The sequence below is a fragment of the Hyaena hyaena genome, unplaced genomic scaffold (assembly GCF_003009895.1).
Source record: "Hyaena hyaena isolate Hyena2069 unplaced genomic scaffold, ASM300989v1 scaffold_31, whole genome shotgun sequence".
Taxonomy (NCBI): Eukaryota; Metazoa; Chordata; class Mammalia; order Carnivora; family Hyaenidae; genus Hyaena; species Hyaena hyaena.
In genome coordinates this window covers 4954517-4970968 of record NW_024080664.1, presented here as the reverse complement: position 1 = coordinate 4970968, position 16452 = coordinate 4954517, and positions in this window count along the sequence as shown.

Below are 16452 nucleotides of genomic sequence, written 5' to 3'. Positions count from 1 at the left end.
GTGTCTGGCTGAGCCAGAGAGGAATTAGAAACAGGAGCTGGATTTCTGGTCTTTAACTGCTTGACTTTTAACTCACAAGGGCAAAAAAAAAAAAAAAAAAAAAAATTAATTCCAGACGCTATTCTTTTGGATTCCTACTTCTTTGAAGTTGCCTTGCAAGGGGACCTAATCTAGTTTCATTTTATCCCCAGACACTTATTAATGAAGACTGGGTTTGTATTCAAATATGAGGAATCTTATTACTGCCTCAATTTTTGGAGAATCTTTTCAGATGTCACTTGATCATACTGTACAACGTCCAACAGGCAATGTCAAATAACACGGCTACATAGGTTGGAAAGGGCAAACAGAAGACGGAGTGAGAGTGTGGCCTTGGGGAAAAAGTGATCTTGAGCTGATTTAACTCATGCAGTGCCCCGCTGATTCCCGAGCTCCCTGGGAGTGGAGAGTATTGCTCTCCAAGTCCCTGAGAGAATCCATAATCGAGCAGTGCCTGGCTTGGTGCTAGCACCATGTGGAGATGGGGCAGGTCTGCCCTGACAAACTGCCAGTCTCCTCCTCGGAGGTGTGGGGCGTGGATGGCCCTTGCCCTAGTAGGTAAGTCCAGTGGGTGATAAAGACAGTCAGTCCGTTGGGAGTAGAGAAGCCACCCCTGTGACCACTGGAGGAAGGTTCCCCAGAAGAGTCCAGGCCTCCTGGCCTTCCCCACTGCAGTAGAGCAAGCTTTATGTGGCCTTCATTGCTGGACCCCGTGAAGAAAACCTATGGAAAGTTTGTGGCCTGGACAGTCTGTCTTTCCTCCCCCCACACCCAGACCTGGGCAAGGTAGAACAGAAGAAAGTGTGCCCGGGGGTGTAAGCCCCTCTCTCCCTTTGCAGCCTGTGCCAAATCTCACCTGCAGGCAGGGAGCTAGCAGGCCAGATCTCGAACCTGGCCGTGCCAGTAATAAAGGTGACATTGAGGTCACTGCCTGCTGATTGTCTTAGTTTACCATTAGTCAGAAATCAGGACGGAGAGGAATGCCATTTACTGACCCTGAAAGCAAATGCTACCGGCCCCTACGGAGGACTGGCCCGATGCTGGGCTCTATGCCAGGGCCCCACAGGAATATCACAAGTTTGCTCTATTGAGTTTTGCTACTGCTCTAGAAGGAAGGCAATCTATCATCCCATGTTACAGATGAGTGCACTGAGGCACAGATAGTCGGAGTAATATTACACAGACCAGGAGCAGAAGAGCTGAGATTTAAGACAAGTAGTCTGATCCCCAAACACTAGAGTTAATGAAAGAAAAGCAGACCTAGGTAACACCAAAACCTTTTCTGACAATACATTATAATATATAATATATAACACACATGGGTGTATATATATATACATTTGGGTATAGTACATATGAATACACACACAGACACACACATACACACACAGATATATACACAAATATACCCATGTATGAGTTTGAGTATATATATCCAGCGATTTCCCTTTCAAGAATTTACTCTGTGGCTAAAATGAGCAAATCAGAGGACTCTAGATGCTGGCGAGGATGTGGAGAAATGGGCACCCTCCTACACTGTTGGTGGGAATGTAACCTGGTGCAGCCCCTTTGGAAAACAGTGTGGAGATTCCTCAAAAATTTAACAATAGACTCCCCTATGACCCAGCAATAGCACTCCTGGGAATTTACCCAAGGGACACAGGAGTGCTGATGCACAGGGGCACATGGACCCCAATGTTCATAGCAGCACTCTCCACAATAGCTAAAACATGGAAAGAGCCTAAGTGTCCATCAACGGACGAATGGATCAAGAAGATGTTGTTCATCTATACAATGGGATACTCCACGGCAATGAGAAAGAATGAAATCTGGCCTGTGTAGCAACATGGATGGAACTCGAGGGTGTTATGCTGAGCGAAATAAGTCAGGCAAAGAAGGACAGCTACCATATGTTTGCACGTATAGGAGGATTAGGAGGAACTTAACGGAGGACCGTGGGGGAGAAGAAGGGAAAAATAGTGGGGGAGAGGGAGGGAGGCAAACCATGAGAGACTCTTGAATGCTGAGAACAAACCGAGGGCTGATGGGGGTGGGGGGGAGGTGAAGGGGGGTGATGGGCATGGAGGAGGGCACTTGTGGGTATGAGCACTGGGTGTTATACGGAAACCAACTTGACAATAAACTATTAAAAAATAAATAAATAAATAATTTAAAAAAAGAATTTACTCTAAGAAAGAGCCAAAGAGCTGTATAAACATATTTGTATAAGGCTGTTCAACGCAACTTCTTTGTAATGACAAAATGGAAATTATTTGATTATCCAAAATAAACATTGATTAATTAGGGGCCCCCGGGTGGCTCAGTCAGTTAAGCGTCCAACTTTGGCTCAGGCCATGATCTTGTGGTTCCGGAGTTCAAGCACCACATCAGGCTCTGTGCTGACAGCTCAGATCCTGGAGCTGCTTCGGATTCTGTCTCCCTCTCTCTGCCCCTCTGCCACTCATGAGCGCATGCATTCTCTCTCTCTCTCAAAAATAAACATTAAAAATTTTTTTAATTAAAAAAAGTTGAGTAATTAAATATATCACAATAGAGTCATATAACAGTGGAGGATTTGTTTTAAGAATTTTTTTTTTAGGAGCTCCTGGGTGGCTCAGTCAGTTGAATGTCCGACTCTTACTTTTGGCTCAGGTCATAATCTCACAGTTCTTGGGTTTGAGCCCTGCATCAGGCTTCGCACTAACAGCACAGAGCCTCCTTGGGATTTTCCCCTCTCTCTTCTCCTCCCCCCCTCTTTCTCTCTCTCTCAAAATAAATTTTTTAAAAATCTAAAAAAAAAGATTTTCAAAATTTTATTTTAAGTATCTCTACACCCAATGTGGGGCTCAGACTTATAGCCCTGAGAACAAGAGTTATATGCTCCACCGACTGAGCCAGCCAGGTGCCCCAGGAAGGATATTTAAAGGCACTCAAATAGCACAAGTGGAAACAGAAGCCATCGCAGTAAGATTGGGAATCGGGGAAGCAGACCAAAGAGTGATAACGACCTAGCAGGGTTGAGACACCTGAAGCAGGCAAGGCGAGCTAAGAGCCAAGGAGCAGAGTCCCCGGAAAGTCCAGGAGTTGGGGCAGCAGGTACATGTAGTATTGGGGTGAGGGGGTGGCATAGGGCTACCCCAAGGAGAAGTGGGCAAGGAAATGCCTCTTCTCAACCCCTGCATAGCCTGGCAGTGGACCTTCTTGAGGGAGTGAGACAAATGGCCTCTAGCAGGCTGCCCCAGGCTTCCTCCAGGGCAGGGTCGCCTCTGAAGACAGGGAGGCTACCGGATGCTGAGACCCCTGGCTCTTTCCTCTAGCTGCCCCCAGGCACAGGGTCTGAGACCTCAACTTCAGGCAGGATGCCAGCAACATCTCTGGAAAAGGCCTGAAGATTTCAACATCAGGAATTTCCAAAGAAATGTCCAGCCATTAGAAGACGTAGACAAGGCAAAGATCAGGATCCAGTTGCGCAAATGGAAGAAAGAGGCAAGAAGGCTCCTGGCCTGCCTGTGCCTCTTGGGTGACCACCAGGATTGGCCAGTTTGAGGTCTCCAAACTGAACCCAGTGAGAGCCAGATGGAGGAGACAGGATCGACGGAACGTTCCATAAACACTGGTGGAAATTACCCCCTATCTGGGGACACGGCCCAGAGTCGTGCTGCCAGGGAGCAGAGATAAGAGCAAAGGCATTGGTCTGCCAGCGCAGGAAACAGCACGGGTGTCAGCGATAAAACACCAGAATTAAAGGGACCAGAATTCAGAACTGACATGGCGAGTGTGTGCTTTCACAGGGAAATTCATTTCAGATCTCAGAAGGAAATAAACGCACCCGGGGTTCAAGCACGGTAACTCAATTAGACCAAAGGCCAGCGGTTAGAGGTAAAAAAAAGATGATAGCAGTTTGTTTACTGACTGATCTTCTGCCTTTGTTTTTGATGCATCGGTTTGGGGTTTTTGTGACCAAATGGAGAACACTCATTGTAACTACTGGTGTGCCGTTAGCTCTTCAGGAGCGCTGGGGAAGACGTAGTTATGCGCAGGCTGGCTGGGTGTCACCAGGAAAACAGGCGGAGCCACGCTTAGCGCCAGAGATCTTCCTCGGGACACCCGCAGTAAACACGCAAACAGCGGAAGCCAGGGTTCCAGGGTGTCGATGGTTGAATTTTGTCCCCTCCTCCCTCTCCACCACCACCACCACCACCACAAAAGGTCACCTCTGGCACCTGTGAATGTGTCTTTATTTGGAAATAGGGTCTTTGCAGATGTAACTAAGAGGTAGGAAAGTTGAGATCATGCTGAGTAGGATAGACCCTGCATCCAGTGTGACTAATGTCCTTATAAGAAGAAGACAAGAGACACAGAGGTCTGCACAGGGAGGCCGTGTGTCCACCGAGGCACAGATGGGAGCGATGCGTCGACAAACCAAGGAACGCCAAGGATGGCTGGCAGAGCCAGGGGACGGGCATGGAAGACTTGACCATGGAGTCTCCAGGAGGATCCAGCCCCATGACACCTTTGAGTTTGGACTTCTGGCCTCCATCCCACGAGAGACTGAATTTCTACTGTCTTGCGCCACGCAGTTTGCGGGGCTTTGTCTCAGCAGCCCGAGGGAAGCACAACAAAAGGGTTCAGAGGTGCCCAGAACGAGCATCAGAAGCCACGTGTCCTGATGCTCTTTCCCCTTACCTGCCTCTACTCAAGCAGGAGCTCATTCTGGAAGCTCATTCTGGGCACTTGTCCAGGGACGTGTGGCAGACAAAACCATCGTTCTACCCGAGAGAGACAGAGAGACAGAGAGACAGAGAGGCTGAAACACACAGTGCAGAAAGCTGGGTACACGTGAAGTCACATCCAGGCGGCCCAGCAGCCGCAGACGCAGCAGCCGCAGACGCAACAGCCTGGCTCTGGTTATAGGTTTGTATTTCTGGTACTCAAATACAAGCCTAAAAGCCCTCCAACCTGATTTTCAAAATCCAGTATTGGCAGAGAGGTGCATAAGGCTTTATGTTTCACCGGTGAGGGAAACTCCGTTCACAAGCGATTGAGGAAAATGAATGTGGAACCAGCTGATACCTATTTCCCCAAGCCCTTTTCTGCCTCTCCACGATGCTCGACTGTTTTTCAATAAAGGACAATTAGGCACATTATGGCTATGTGGTCCCAAATAGCCCAGGTCTGTGCACTGTGGAGCACAAATTGGTCTTCTTTAAATTCTTATTAATTAGGTACCTCTTATCCGAATGCAGAGTAACCTCTGCCTGTTCCCACAGGGAGATCCTATAGCTGAACTAAGCTCGGCGCTGTCTGTACAGCCCGCGCCCGGCCTGTGCACCCCCCACTCCATGCACTGCCAGCCAAACAGGTTCCTGCCTCGCTCGGGAGCCGGGGTGCACGGCATGAGGTAGGCTTCTGCCTCCCCAGCAGCACCCAACACAGAAAGAACTGCACAATGGGTCGTAGCGTCTGCCAACTTTTTAAAATTTCTCTTTCCCCTCCCCCTGTGTTCCTTGTGCTTCGTTATAAAAGAATCCAAGAAGGGGTGTCCGGGTGTCTCAGTCGGTTGAGTATCCAAGTCTCACCGTCGTGAGATGGAGCCCCACATCGAAATCCAAGCTAAGCATGGAACCTTCTTAGGATTCTCTCTCCTTCTCTCTGCCCCCACCCTGCTTGTGCACCCTCCCTCCCTCCCTCTCTCTCTCTCTCTCTCTCTCCCTCTCTCCCTCTCTCTCAAGAAAAGAATCTGATAAGCTCTGAGAAAAGAGCTAGAAGATGTTAAGAAGAGGGAGAAGAGGAAGGAAATCAGGGAAGATTCAAAAGTCATGGAAGAAGATGTTCATGTACCATCGTATTTGTTTCTTCTCTTGTCTTAGAATTTCAGGGAAGGTCCAATTCCCAAGTGCAATAGGGGATAAGTCACCTTGGGTTCTAATGTAGACCTTCAAGACACATGCCCATGGGAGCTATCGTCAGCTGACCATGTGGGCTCTGCTCTTCAAGCCTACTACCTACCATAAGCAGGTTCTCCAGGCAGAGACTAGAGCATAGTGGAGATATTTATAGGAATAGAGAATGGTCCAGCTCGGGGGGGGGGGGGGGATGCTAATTATTTCACATGACTCCCACCTCCAACCCCCAAAAGCCCCAAGATGCAGGGCTACCTGTCTCTCTCCCACCTGGATGGGGATCGAGCTGCAGACACCCATGGTCATCCTGCTGCCTTGGGATGGCAAGCCGATGAGTGGGCTCCAGAGAACCATAGTCTGGTCCCCATTAGAGGGCCCTGATGTGGGGTGCTGACTGGAACACCCCACTAATGGCAAGGTTAGGAGAGAGGGTACCACACAGTTGCACAGATGCCCAACATTTGGTATATCAGTTTCCTTTGGGCCACATGGATGTAGAAAAGGTAGTCTGGCAGAGCCTACTTTATGTGAACTCACCCAAGAACACAGTAAGAGACTGGGGGGTGGACCCCTGGGCAGGAGCTCAGGCACGGTGCAATGGTCAGCCAGAGAGTGGGCCCTTAAAAGAGCTGATGTCTTCTGAGATACACTCGTCATAACCCGGAGCTTTGGGAGTGGGTCACGATGGGTGAGGAATGACTACTGTTCGGAGTGGGAGGCCCACGGATGCACAGCTGAAGATACTGAAGCCGAACCTCTACCCATTACCATTTGCCTTGAGCTCGTCCCCATAACACTTTGGGGCTCCGTGGGTGTGGGTGTGTGCGCACTATCTGTATACGCATTTTACTTCTTAAAATGGCACCTCAATCCTCGAACTGTGTCACTACGTTCTCTGCCATCACTGTTAGTGTAGATATTAGAGGTTACATATTAAGGTGAAAATAGATGGAAATGGGACAGAGAAGTGCAGGAAATACCAAGGAATGAATTGCCATCTGCTGTGCTAAGGCTAGTGAATAGATGCTTCTGTTGAGCGATCCTACCCTTCTGAGCTGCTGTAACTAGAGGGGCTGTCCAAAAGTTCTTTGCAGATACAGAGCTTCAGTATAATCAACGGAGCCAAGCAGAGTGTCCAAAAATAGACTCCACGCACATAGGAATCGAGCGTATGATAATGGTGCCATTTCAAATCAAGGAGAAAAGGTAAGTTCAGTAGATGATCTTGGGAAAACCTGATTGGGCATTCAGCGGGGAGAGGAAGTAATCCTTTCTGCAGTCTTCATACCACAGTAAATTCTAGATGTATGCTTGTACTATAGTAGCCACTAGCCATGTGTGGCTATTTAAATCTAAATTAACTAAAATTGTATAAAAGTAAATAGCGATTTATTTAATCACATCAGCCACATTTCACGTGGTCAAGAACCACATGGGACTAGTGACCACGAGACTGGACAGTGCAGAATATATCTGTCATCACAGAAATTTCTATTAACAAGGCTGTCTAGAGGGTTCAAATGTTTAAATGTTACACCTTACCTTATTAAAGCACTAGAAGAAAAACAAACCCAACTTTTTAAAATATTGGAATAAGGGGTGTCTGGGTGACTTAGTCGGTTAAGTGTCTGACTTTCGCTTAGGTCATGATCTCGCGGTTCATGGGTTCGAGCCCCGCGTTGGGCTCTGTGCTGATTGCCGGCCCAGAGCCTGGAGCCTGTTTCAGAGTCTGTGACTTCCTCTCTCTCTGACCCTCCCCTACTCACGCTGTCTCTCTCTCTCTCCTAGAAATAAATATAACATTAAAAAAAATTAAAATAAATAAAATTAAAAAAATAAATAAAATATTGGAATAAAGAAGGATCCAAAAATGGCTCAAAAACATAGATACCAGAGGGGCATCTAGGTGGCTCAGTTGGTTAAGCATCTTACTATTGATATTGGCTCAGGTCATGATCTCATGACTGGTGAGTACAAGCCTTGCATCGGGCTCTGCACCAACAGCGCAGAGCCTGCTTGGGATTGTCTGTCTCCCTCTCTCTCTGCCCCTCCCCGACTCACGCTCTCTCTGTGTCTCAAAAATAAATAAACACTTTTTTTAAAAAAAAAAAGTAGATACCAGATAAAAATGACTCAACTCAGTAAGTAAAATATAACATTTTCTCTGCATGAAAAATAACCTCATAACCTAAGTTTCACATAGTGAAAAACCAGGGGAAGGTGTATAATCCATAAGCAGAAAAAGAGCTAATTTCTTCAATAAAATAGTAAGAAAAACACTAACAAAAAAAGTGCCAGGGGCCAGGGAGCACATAAAACCAAAGCTATAAATGGCTAACAGATACATGAAAAGATGCTTAACCTCATATGTAGTTAAGGAAATGCAAACTAAGTAATGATACCATCATTCAATAATGGAAGAAGCCGGGGCGCCTGGGTGGCTCAGTCAGTTGAGGGTCCGATTCTGGATCAGGTCATGATCTCACGGTTCGTGGGTTCGAGCACCGCATCAGGCTTTGTGCTGACAGCTCAGAGCCTGGAGCCTGTTTCGGATTCTGTGTCTCCCTCTCTCTCTGACCCTTCCCTGCTCATACCATCTCTCTCTCTCTCTCTCTCAGAAATAAATAAAACATTTAAAAAATGTTTTTAAATAATGGAAGAAGCCACTTTTTAAGTATCATTGATAAAAATGTTAAAGTTTGCAAAACCACAAGGAGATATCACCTCACAACTGTCACAATGGCTATTATCAAAAACACAAGACATAACAGATGTTGGCAGGGGTGTGTGGAGAATAAGGAATCCTCTTTTTTAAAAAAAAATTAATGTTTTAATTTATTTTTTAGAGAGGGAGAGAGAACGAGCATGAGCAGGAGAAGGGTAGAGAGAGGGGGAGAATCCGAAGCAGGCTCCAGGCTCTGGGCTGTCAGCACAGAGCCCTACGTGGGGCTCGAACTCATGATCTGCGAGATCATGACCCGAGCTGAAGTCGGACGCCTAACCAACTGAGCCCCCAGGTGCCCCAGGAAGCCTTCTTGCACTAGTACTAGTGTGTACTAGTGTGGAATCCCCATCAGTGTGGGAATGCACACTGGTGCAGCCACTCTGGAGGTTCCTTGAAAAACTAAAAATAGAACTACCCTATGATCCAGCAATCCCACTTACGGGACTATTCCCAAAGGAAATGAAAACACTGACTCAGAAAGATATCTGCACCCCTGTGTTCACTGTGGCATGATTTACAACAACCAAGATGTTAAAACAACCTGAGTGTCCATTGATTGATGCGTGGATGAAGAAGCTATGAACAACAACATCTAAACACCTAAACCAACAACAGGAACCAAACTCATAGGAAAAGAGATCATACCTGTGCTTACCAGGGCTGGGCAGGGAGGAAGGGGGATTGAAGGAAGGTGGTCAAAAGGTGGAAACTTCCAGAGACAAGATAAAAGCATAGGGATGTGCTGCACAGCACAATGGGAACAGCTAACACCACTGGGTCAAGGCAGGAACATTGCCGAGAGGAGATCCTAAGAGCTCTCATCAAAAGGGGAAGTTTTTCTTTTGGCTTTTTGTTTGTTTGTTTGTTTGTTTTTTGCTTTTTATTGTATCTGTATGAGATGACGCACAGTAATATCGTTTCATAATATGTGTAATTCAAACCATTATGCTCTAGGCATTAGTGGGTCAATTACATCTCAATAAAATTTTTAAAAAATATTTTTAAAAAGTTTGCGTGCATCATAAGCTAGAATGTGGAAAATCTGGTGGGTTCGTACAGGGTTCATACGGAATAAACTAGAGCAACCTCGAGGGAGGCAGTTCGTCTGCAGAAATCTACATTCCAAATGCATGTTACCTTTGACCTAGTAATTCCATCATTAAGAACTTACCCAACAAATAAACTTGGAAATGTGTACAAAATGATGTGCAGGAAATGGTCACTTGCAGCGTTATCTGTTGCAGCAAAAACAAAGCCAAACCAGACAAGACCCTGAATGTCTATTAGACGGTCTATCCCAATAAATCATGCCACAGTCCTATAGCGAGCTATCACGCACCCATTAAAAATATATGCGCTGATGGGGCGCCTCGGTGGCTCAGGTGGTTAAGTGTCCGACTTCGGCTCAGGACGTGATCTCTTGGTTCGTGGGTTTGAGTCCTGCGTCGGGCTCTGTGCTGACAGCTCAAAACCGGGAGCCCCCTTCGGATTCTGTGTGTCTCTCTCTCTGCCCTTCCCCCACTCATGCTTTGTCCTCTCTCTCTCTCTCTCTCAAAGATAAATGAAAAAAATTTACAAAAGTATATGTATGTGCTGATATGTTAAGATCCCTGAGATACATAATTAAGTGAAAAATGTAAGGCAAGAACAGAGCATGGTATGATCCTAACTTGGTTTTGTTTTAAGATACACAAAATATACATACAGATTCTGTGTACATGCCAATATGCACAGACACTAGGCTACACAGGAGCCTGCTAACAACTGCTCCCAAACAATAAAATGAGTGGGGGGGGGGAGCATAGGTGTATTTTTTTCTTTAGATCTTTTTGTGCTTTGGAGGGCTTTTTGGTTTTGCTTTGTTTTTAGCGTATGCATTCATTTGTTTGTATTAGACAGGTATTAGTTTCAAAAAATGATAAAGGCACTGAATAAATGCAAAACAGCCGTCACCTCTTACTTATATTTAAAAAAAAATTTTTAGGGGCGCCTGGCTGGCTCAGTCGGTTAAGCATCTGACTTCGGCTCAGATCATGATCTCACGGTTAGTGGGCTCGAGCCCCGTGTCGGGCTCTGTGCTGACAGCTAGCTCAGAGCCGGGAGCCTGTTTCGGACTCTATATCCTCCTCTTTGACCCTCCCCGGCTCATGCTGTCTCTCTCTCAGAAATAAATAAAACATTAAAAAAAATTAGCTCGCTAAAAAAAATTTTTTTTAACGTTTATTTTAATTTTGGGAGATAGAATGCGAGGGAGACACAGAATCTGGAGCAGGCTCCTGGCTCTGAGCTGTCAGCACAGAGCCCAACGCAAGACTTGAACTCACCAGCCGTGAGATCGTGACCCAAGCTGAAGTCGGACGCTTAATCGACTGAGCCACCCAGGCGCCCCAACCTCTTACCTAAATTTAATTCCAAAAGAATAGTACGCTCCCTAGTAATGCAGACAAAGGGACTAAGATCAGTGTGGAGACTCTGAGGTCCAACTGCCCCAGCACATGCCAAGTTCGGGCTGTAAGTCAGTCACCAAGGAAGCAGAAGTGCCCAGTTCCTGGCGTCTCAATGTCAAAATGCCAGGCCAGGTATCACCTAACTCCAGCTACCGGATACTCGGTGAGAGCTTCCAGCTCTGACTCAGAGAAGGATCTGGTTCCAGGGAATTTTGTCTTCAAGAGCCAATCATGTGACAGCCCAGTAAGAGAAACAGCCGGCCAGTGTAAAGCCGTGGAAAATTGAAGTTGGTCCTGGCTGCGGGCTTCACGGAGGTTTTTCTATTAACCAGAGGTGAACGCAGGTGCCAGGTTAATGGAAAGGTGTGGAGCCGGCTGGCGGGGATGGCTGTGACAGTTTACACTGCTGTAGAGAACACGTGTCTGCAGCAAGTGCATGCTCTATTATCCCCCAGAGCCCCTGGGACTGAGGCCCTAGAAGGCCTCTTGTGGGTCTGGAAACAGAGCCTGGAGGAGACAGGCTGGCGGGAGGCACTACCCGGGATGCAAACTGACAAGTATAAGCCTTGTTTTGTTCTCTGTTGAAACAATGGAGTTCCATGATAAGGGAAAATGTTTAAATTTTTCACATTCCCTAACATCCCACCGCCTTGAATTAACTCACTTTCTTTGGACATAGTCTCTTCCTATCTTTCTTCACATGGGTACATGGTTTTCATATTTCTAATTAGAACGTACCAGAAAAATAGCATTTGGCCATTTTAAACCATGTAATATTAAATATGTTTTCCACCACTCTGCACAGCAGTTCTACGTATAGTTTCAACGGACCACAAGTCCATTACCTGACCAAGCTGACACCCTATTCCTGTTTTGGGTACCTCCACGTTGCCAGAAGCTTCTGATAGGGTAACCTGAAAGATGACCTTCCAATGAGCATCATCACTGCATACGGATTTTTTTCCTCCTATTAAATTACTTCCTTAACCATTCAGGACTGAAATCACAAGACCAAAGCCATAAGCATTTCTTGCAACATGTGGCCACGTTGCTTTCCAGACAGGTTATGATGGTATTTGGTGATCTGACAAAGAGAACCACAAAGCCAGGTAAGCTTTAGCTCTCCTAGTCAGCTGGGCTGTTACAACAAAATACCAGAGATGGGTGGCTTAGAAAAACAGAAATTCATTCCTGACAGTTCTGAAGACTGGGAGGCTGAGATGAGGGTGGCGGTATGGTTGGGTTCTGGAGAGAGTTGTCTTCATTGATGGCTCATTGATGGCCACCTTCTTGCCGTGTCCTCACATGGCAGAGAGAGAGAAAGCTCTTTCCCTGTTTGTATAAGGCTGCCAATCTTATTAGGACCCCATCCATATGTCCTCATTTAACCTTAATTACCTCCTAAAAATCCTTATTTCCAAAACATTCACACTGCCAGTTAGGGTTTCAACATATAAACTTGGGGAGAGCTCAATTCCATCTGGAACAGCAGCCTTGCCCACCAGGAAAGCTCCTGGACCATCTGAGCCCAGCTCCATCCATGGCCACATGGTCACACCGGCCACTTCTCCGGAGCAAAGCTAGAGTGTAGAAGTGGGGCATGACCTTAAAAGAGTTCAGGGTAAAGTCAACAAAACAGAGGAGTGGGGAAGGCTTTCCAATTTCTATACTGAGACCTAGAAATTGGTTCTAACCTGGTTTGTTTATAATCAACGATAACCATCCAATGTGAGCTCAGCCAAAGAGAATCGGGAATGAGTCTGTTACATTCTAGACCTATACCTGCTCTCAGATGCTCCCACCGCCAACCGTTTGGGGACCTTACCTTGACCTGATGCCACCACCAGGACTTCCCCAGCTTCTCTGGCAACACCGGGTAGCTTCATGAAGAGAGGCCTATTTGCTTTAGAGAATCGCTAAGAGCATTTTTGGCCTCCTGACATCACCAGTACCTTGGAGTCAGGTGGTTCATGAGCTCCGGCTGAGCTCAAGGGAGTCAGCATCACAAAGATGAGTCCACGTTGCATCACCTTCCCCAAGCCCCATCCAGCACAGTCCCCACCCTTTCCCGGCCCCCTGATGAATATCCTGTTCCTTTCGAGGCAAGGTGGAGAAGCATGCCTGCAAGCTCACCCCCTTGCCACACTGTCGTCTGCTGGGCCTCTGGTGCGTCCTGGGCAGTCAGCACTGGACAGCCCCACACGGATCAACACTTGGGCCGTAGGGATTTTCTTGAAAGCACATGTGAATATGTGATGCCCCCAAGACCAGAGCTGGTGGCTGAGGCTGCGGAGGAAGCTTGGTGAGACTCAGAAGCTCTGGTCTTGCCTTACCATACCCCGTACCCATGGGAGAGCCCTGGTGTGTTGCTGCATCCTCTCCGCCCAGACTCATCGCCCCTTTCATCCAAAACAAAAGCTCCATATCTGGGACCAACACACGTGCAAGTAATGTCTATTTTACTTATTTTCTATATAAAGCAAAGAAGGCCATACAGTTTTATTAAAAAATCACATGTCACATAATAAAATTTAACAAGGCTTCCTCATGAGTTATGCTGTTTCTCTCTCTAGGTTTTTGACCACAGGCTACCCATCAATGGGTCTCTCCCTGTCCCCGTGTCTTCCCACAGAACCTCAAAAAATGACCTTTTATCGTCTGAGGCTTTTCAACTCGATTCTTGTGAAGACCTTTGCTCTCTCTCTCTTCAAAACAAACAACCCTGTCATTTGCTAAAACTTGACTGGATTCTGCTCCTCGAGCTCATCCCTGGAGCTCTTTAGCTCACCTTGGCCATTAAGGCCAAGGTCAAAGGAAAGTTCAGGTGCTACAGGGTAATAAGCACATGAACCTAGGAGAAAGGAAAGTGGAAATCTGGCCCAACCATCAGTCCAAAGACACTGAAGCAGACACAAAGTGTAACTTACCTCATGTCCACTGGAGCGCACATTGAAATGAGTTAAGTAGCCTTGAGAAAGTATTCACTTACTTTTGACCACCTGGACGGTTCTGAGAAGGAAGTGACCATTTCATTTATCACAGTGTCCTAAATCTGTGGCACACTGCCTCACAGAATCAGTGCTCAATACACATTTGTTGACTGGTTGACTGGCGCCATTTTAATATAATTTTTAATGCTTATTTATTTTTGAGAGAGAAAGACAGAGCAATAGTGGGGGAGGGCAGAGAGGGAGATGCAGACTCCAAAGCAGTTCCAGGCTCTGAGCTGTCAGCACACAGTCCGACATGGGGCTCGAACTCATGAACAGTGAGATCATGACCTGAGCCAAAGTCGGACACCCAACTGACTGAGCCATCCAGGTGCCCCAGACTGGGGCCATTTTAATGCTATCCCAATTTAGTCTATGCAGATGTATATACTGAAAAATTAAATTGCAGAAGGTGTATTTAACCTAAGCTCAGTTAGATGCACTTTGAGCTTAAGAATATAAAAAGGCATTAAATGTTGTCATAACATGTGATTAAATTAGTAGCTGATGTTACTGATAAGATTGCAGGTGAAGACAATCCCCAGAAATATAATCCTAATACCATATATTAGGATTTTAGTAGCTCCATTTTACAGATAATGAGACCAAGGCCCAAAGATGACAATAAATTCACCCAAGTCACACAGTTACAATGGCAGAGGTGGAATTTGAAGCAGGTGGACTGGGATATGCAAGGTTCTGTTTGCAGTTAGTTTCATGGTTCTCTGGAGAGGGTACTGGACTAGACATTCTGTCCTACGGCTGCCTCTGCCATTGACCTTTGGGTGACTGGGGGCTCGCTTTAAGCCACTGTTTTCTCATCCGTAAGTAAGAACCATCTGGAGGTGCTGTGCACAAGCCTGGCACGGTGACATCACAAGCGCAATGCCAGTGGAGCCCATTACCATTTCTAGGAAGAGCAGTTTGGCCCAAAGTGAGCCTGGCCGTGGCCCGCTCTGCTGGCTGGGTGGAGACAGGTGACTTGCCCAGGGCCAAAATCACTGCCAGAAGGACCACACAGTTGTATTCCACCTCCAGTTGGGAGGAACTGGGGGGAAGGATTGGCTAGAACACCAACCTCACCCCAATTAGGACATTTTACTCTGTAAACTGGGAGTGATCTTGTGCTTTTAATAACCAGGCAGGTGGTATGGGATAATGACACAAGTATGACCTTTGGAATCCCAGAGAAATGCCCTTTGAGAGAAAGACACAGGCATTGCATTCATTTCTAAGAAACTTCTAGAAATTGCTTTGGTTTTCAAAAACACTGTGGCTTTCCTAAAACAGCAGTGGTCTAAAACATTTTAGAGAGAAATTGGAGGGCAAACATTAGAATAGCAGCAACGAAAATGTTTCCACTAGCAGTTGTGTAAGTTGTGGGACCTCCCCGCCCCCATTCCCATACCATCCTAGTTAACCAGAGATTTTTGGTGGACAGGTGCACTACAGCCTGGCTATTCAACATGAGAGGGGCAGACAAGACCAATGGCTTCACCTGGAACTTGCTAGAACTGCAGAATCTCGGGCCTTAATGAGATCCACTGGACCGGAAGCTGCGATTTTCGCAAGGCTCCAGGCAATCTGTATGCGCATTAAAGGCCTGGCAGCGCTGGCCTGCAAGTCCTCTAATCCATCCTATGGTTTTCAGGTTGGGAGACAGAAGCCCGGGTGAGGAAGTCATTTACTCTGGTGCCAGGGAGTCGGTGGCTAGGCCAGGGGAGCCCCCACACACCTGGTCCCTGATGGAGGCAGGATCGCTACCGCTTCCTGGGCCCCAGCGCCTACTCCCCACTTGTGAGACTGTCTTCCCCTTCCTGTAGCCCCAGAGATGGAGGGAGTTCAGACCACCTGGGTGGCCTCGGAGAGCGTCGGACTGCAAGGGACCTAAAACCCTCTGCACGTGAACTGAGATGGGGGATGTGCACTTCCCAGAATCCTCACACGGTGTGGAGAACATGACCCCAACACATAGACGGATTTTCCCTGCGGGAATGCAAGGGATGTCTGTGAGCACAGGAATGGGCTAAGCTTGAAATGTCAGGGAGCCAATACCTCAGAGAACAGCCCTCAATCAGTGGATCAGTGAATAGATATTTCAGTGTCCCCGTCTTTGGGGTGACCCCTTTGCAGTCTCCTAGGGGACCCTGGGGGACTGAGCCCCAGTTGCCTCTAGAAGGATCAGAGCACACCCTGTACTGGTTTCCTCACTTTCCCCTTCTTCCTTCCCAGCATTGCTTTTGGGGCTTTCTGGGATCACCTCTCAGATCAACTCCCAGCACTCAAATCCTCATCTCAAGGTCTGCTCCTTGAGTCCAACTGGGCTGCAGTGAGAAGCCCAAAGACAG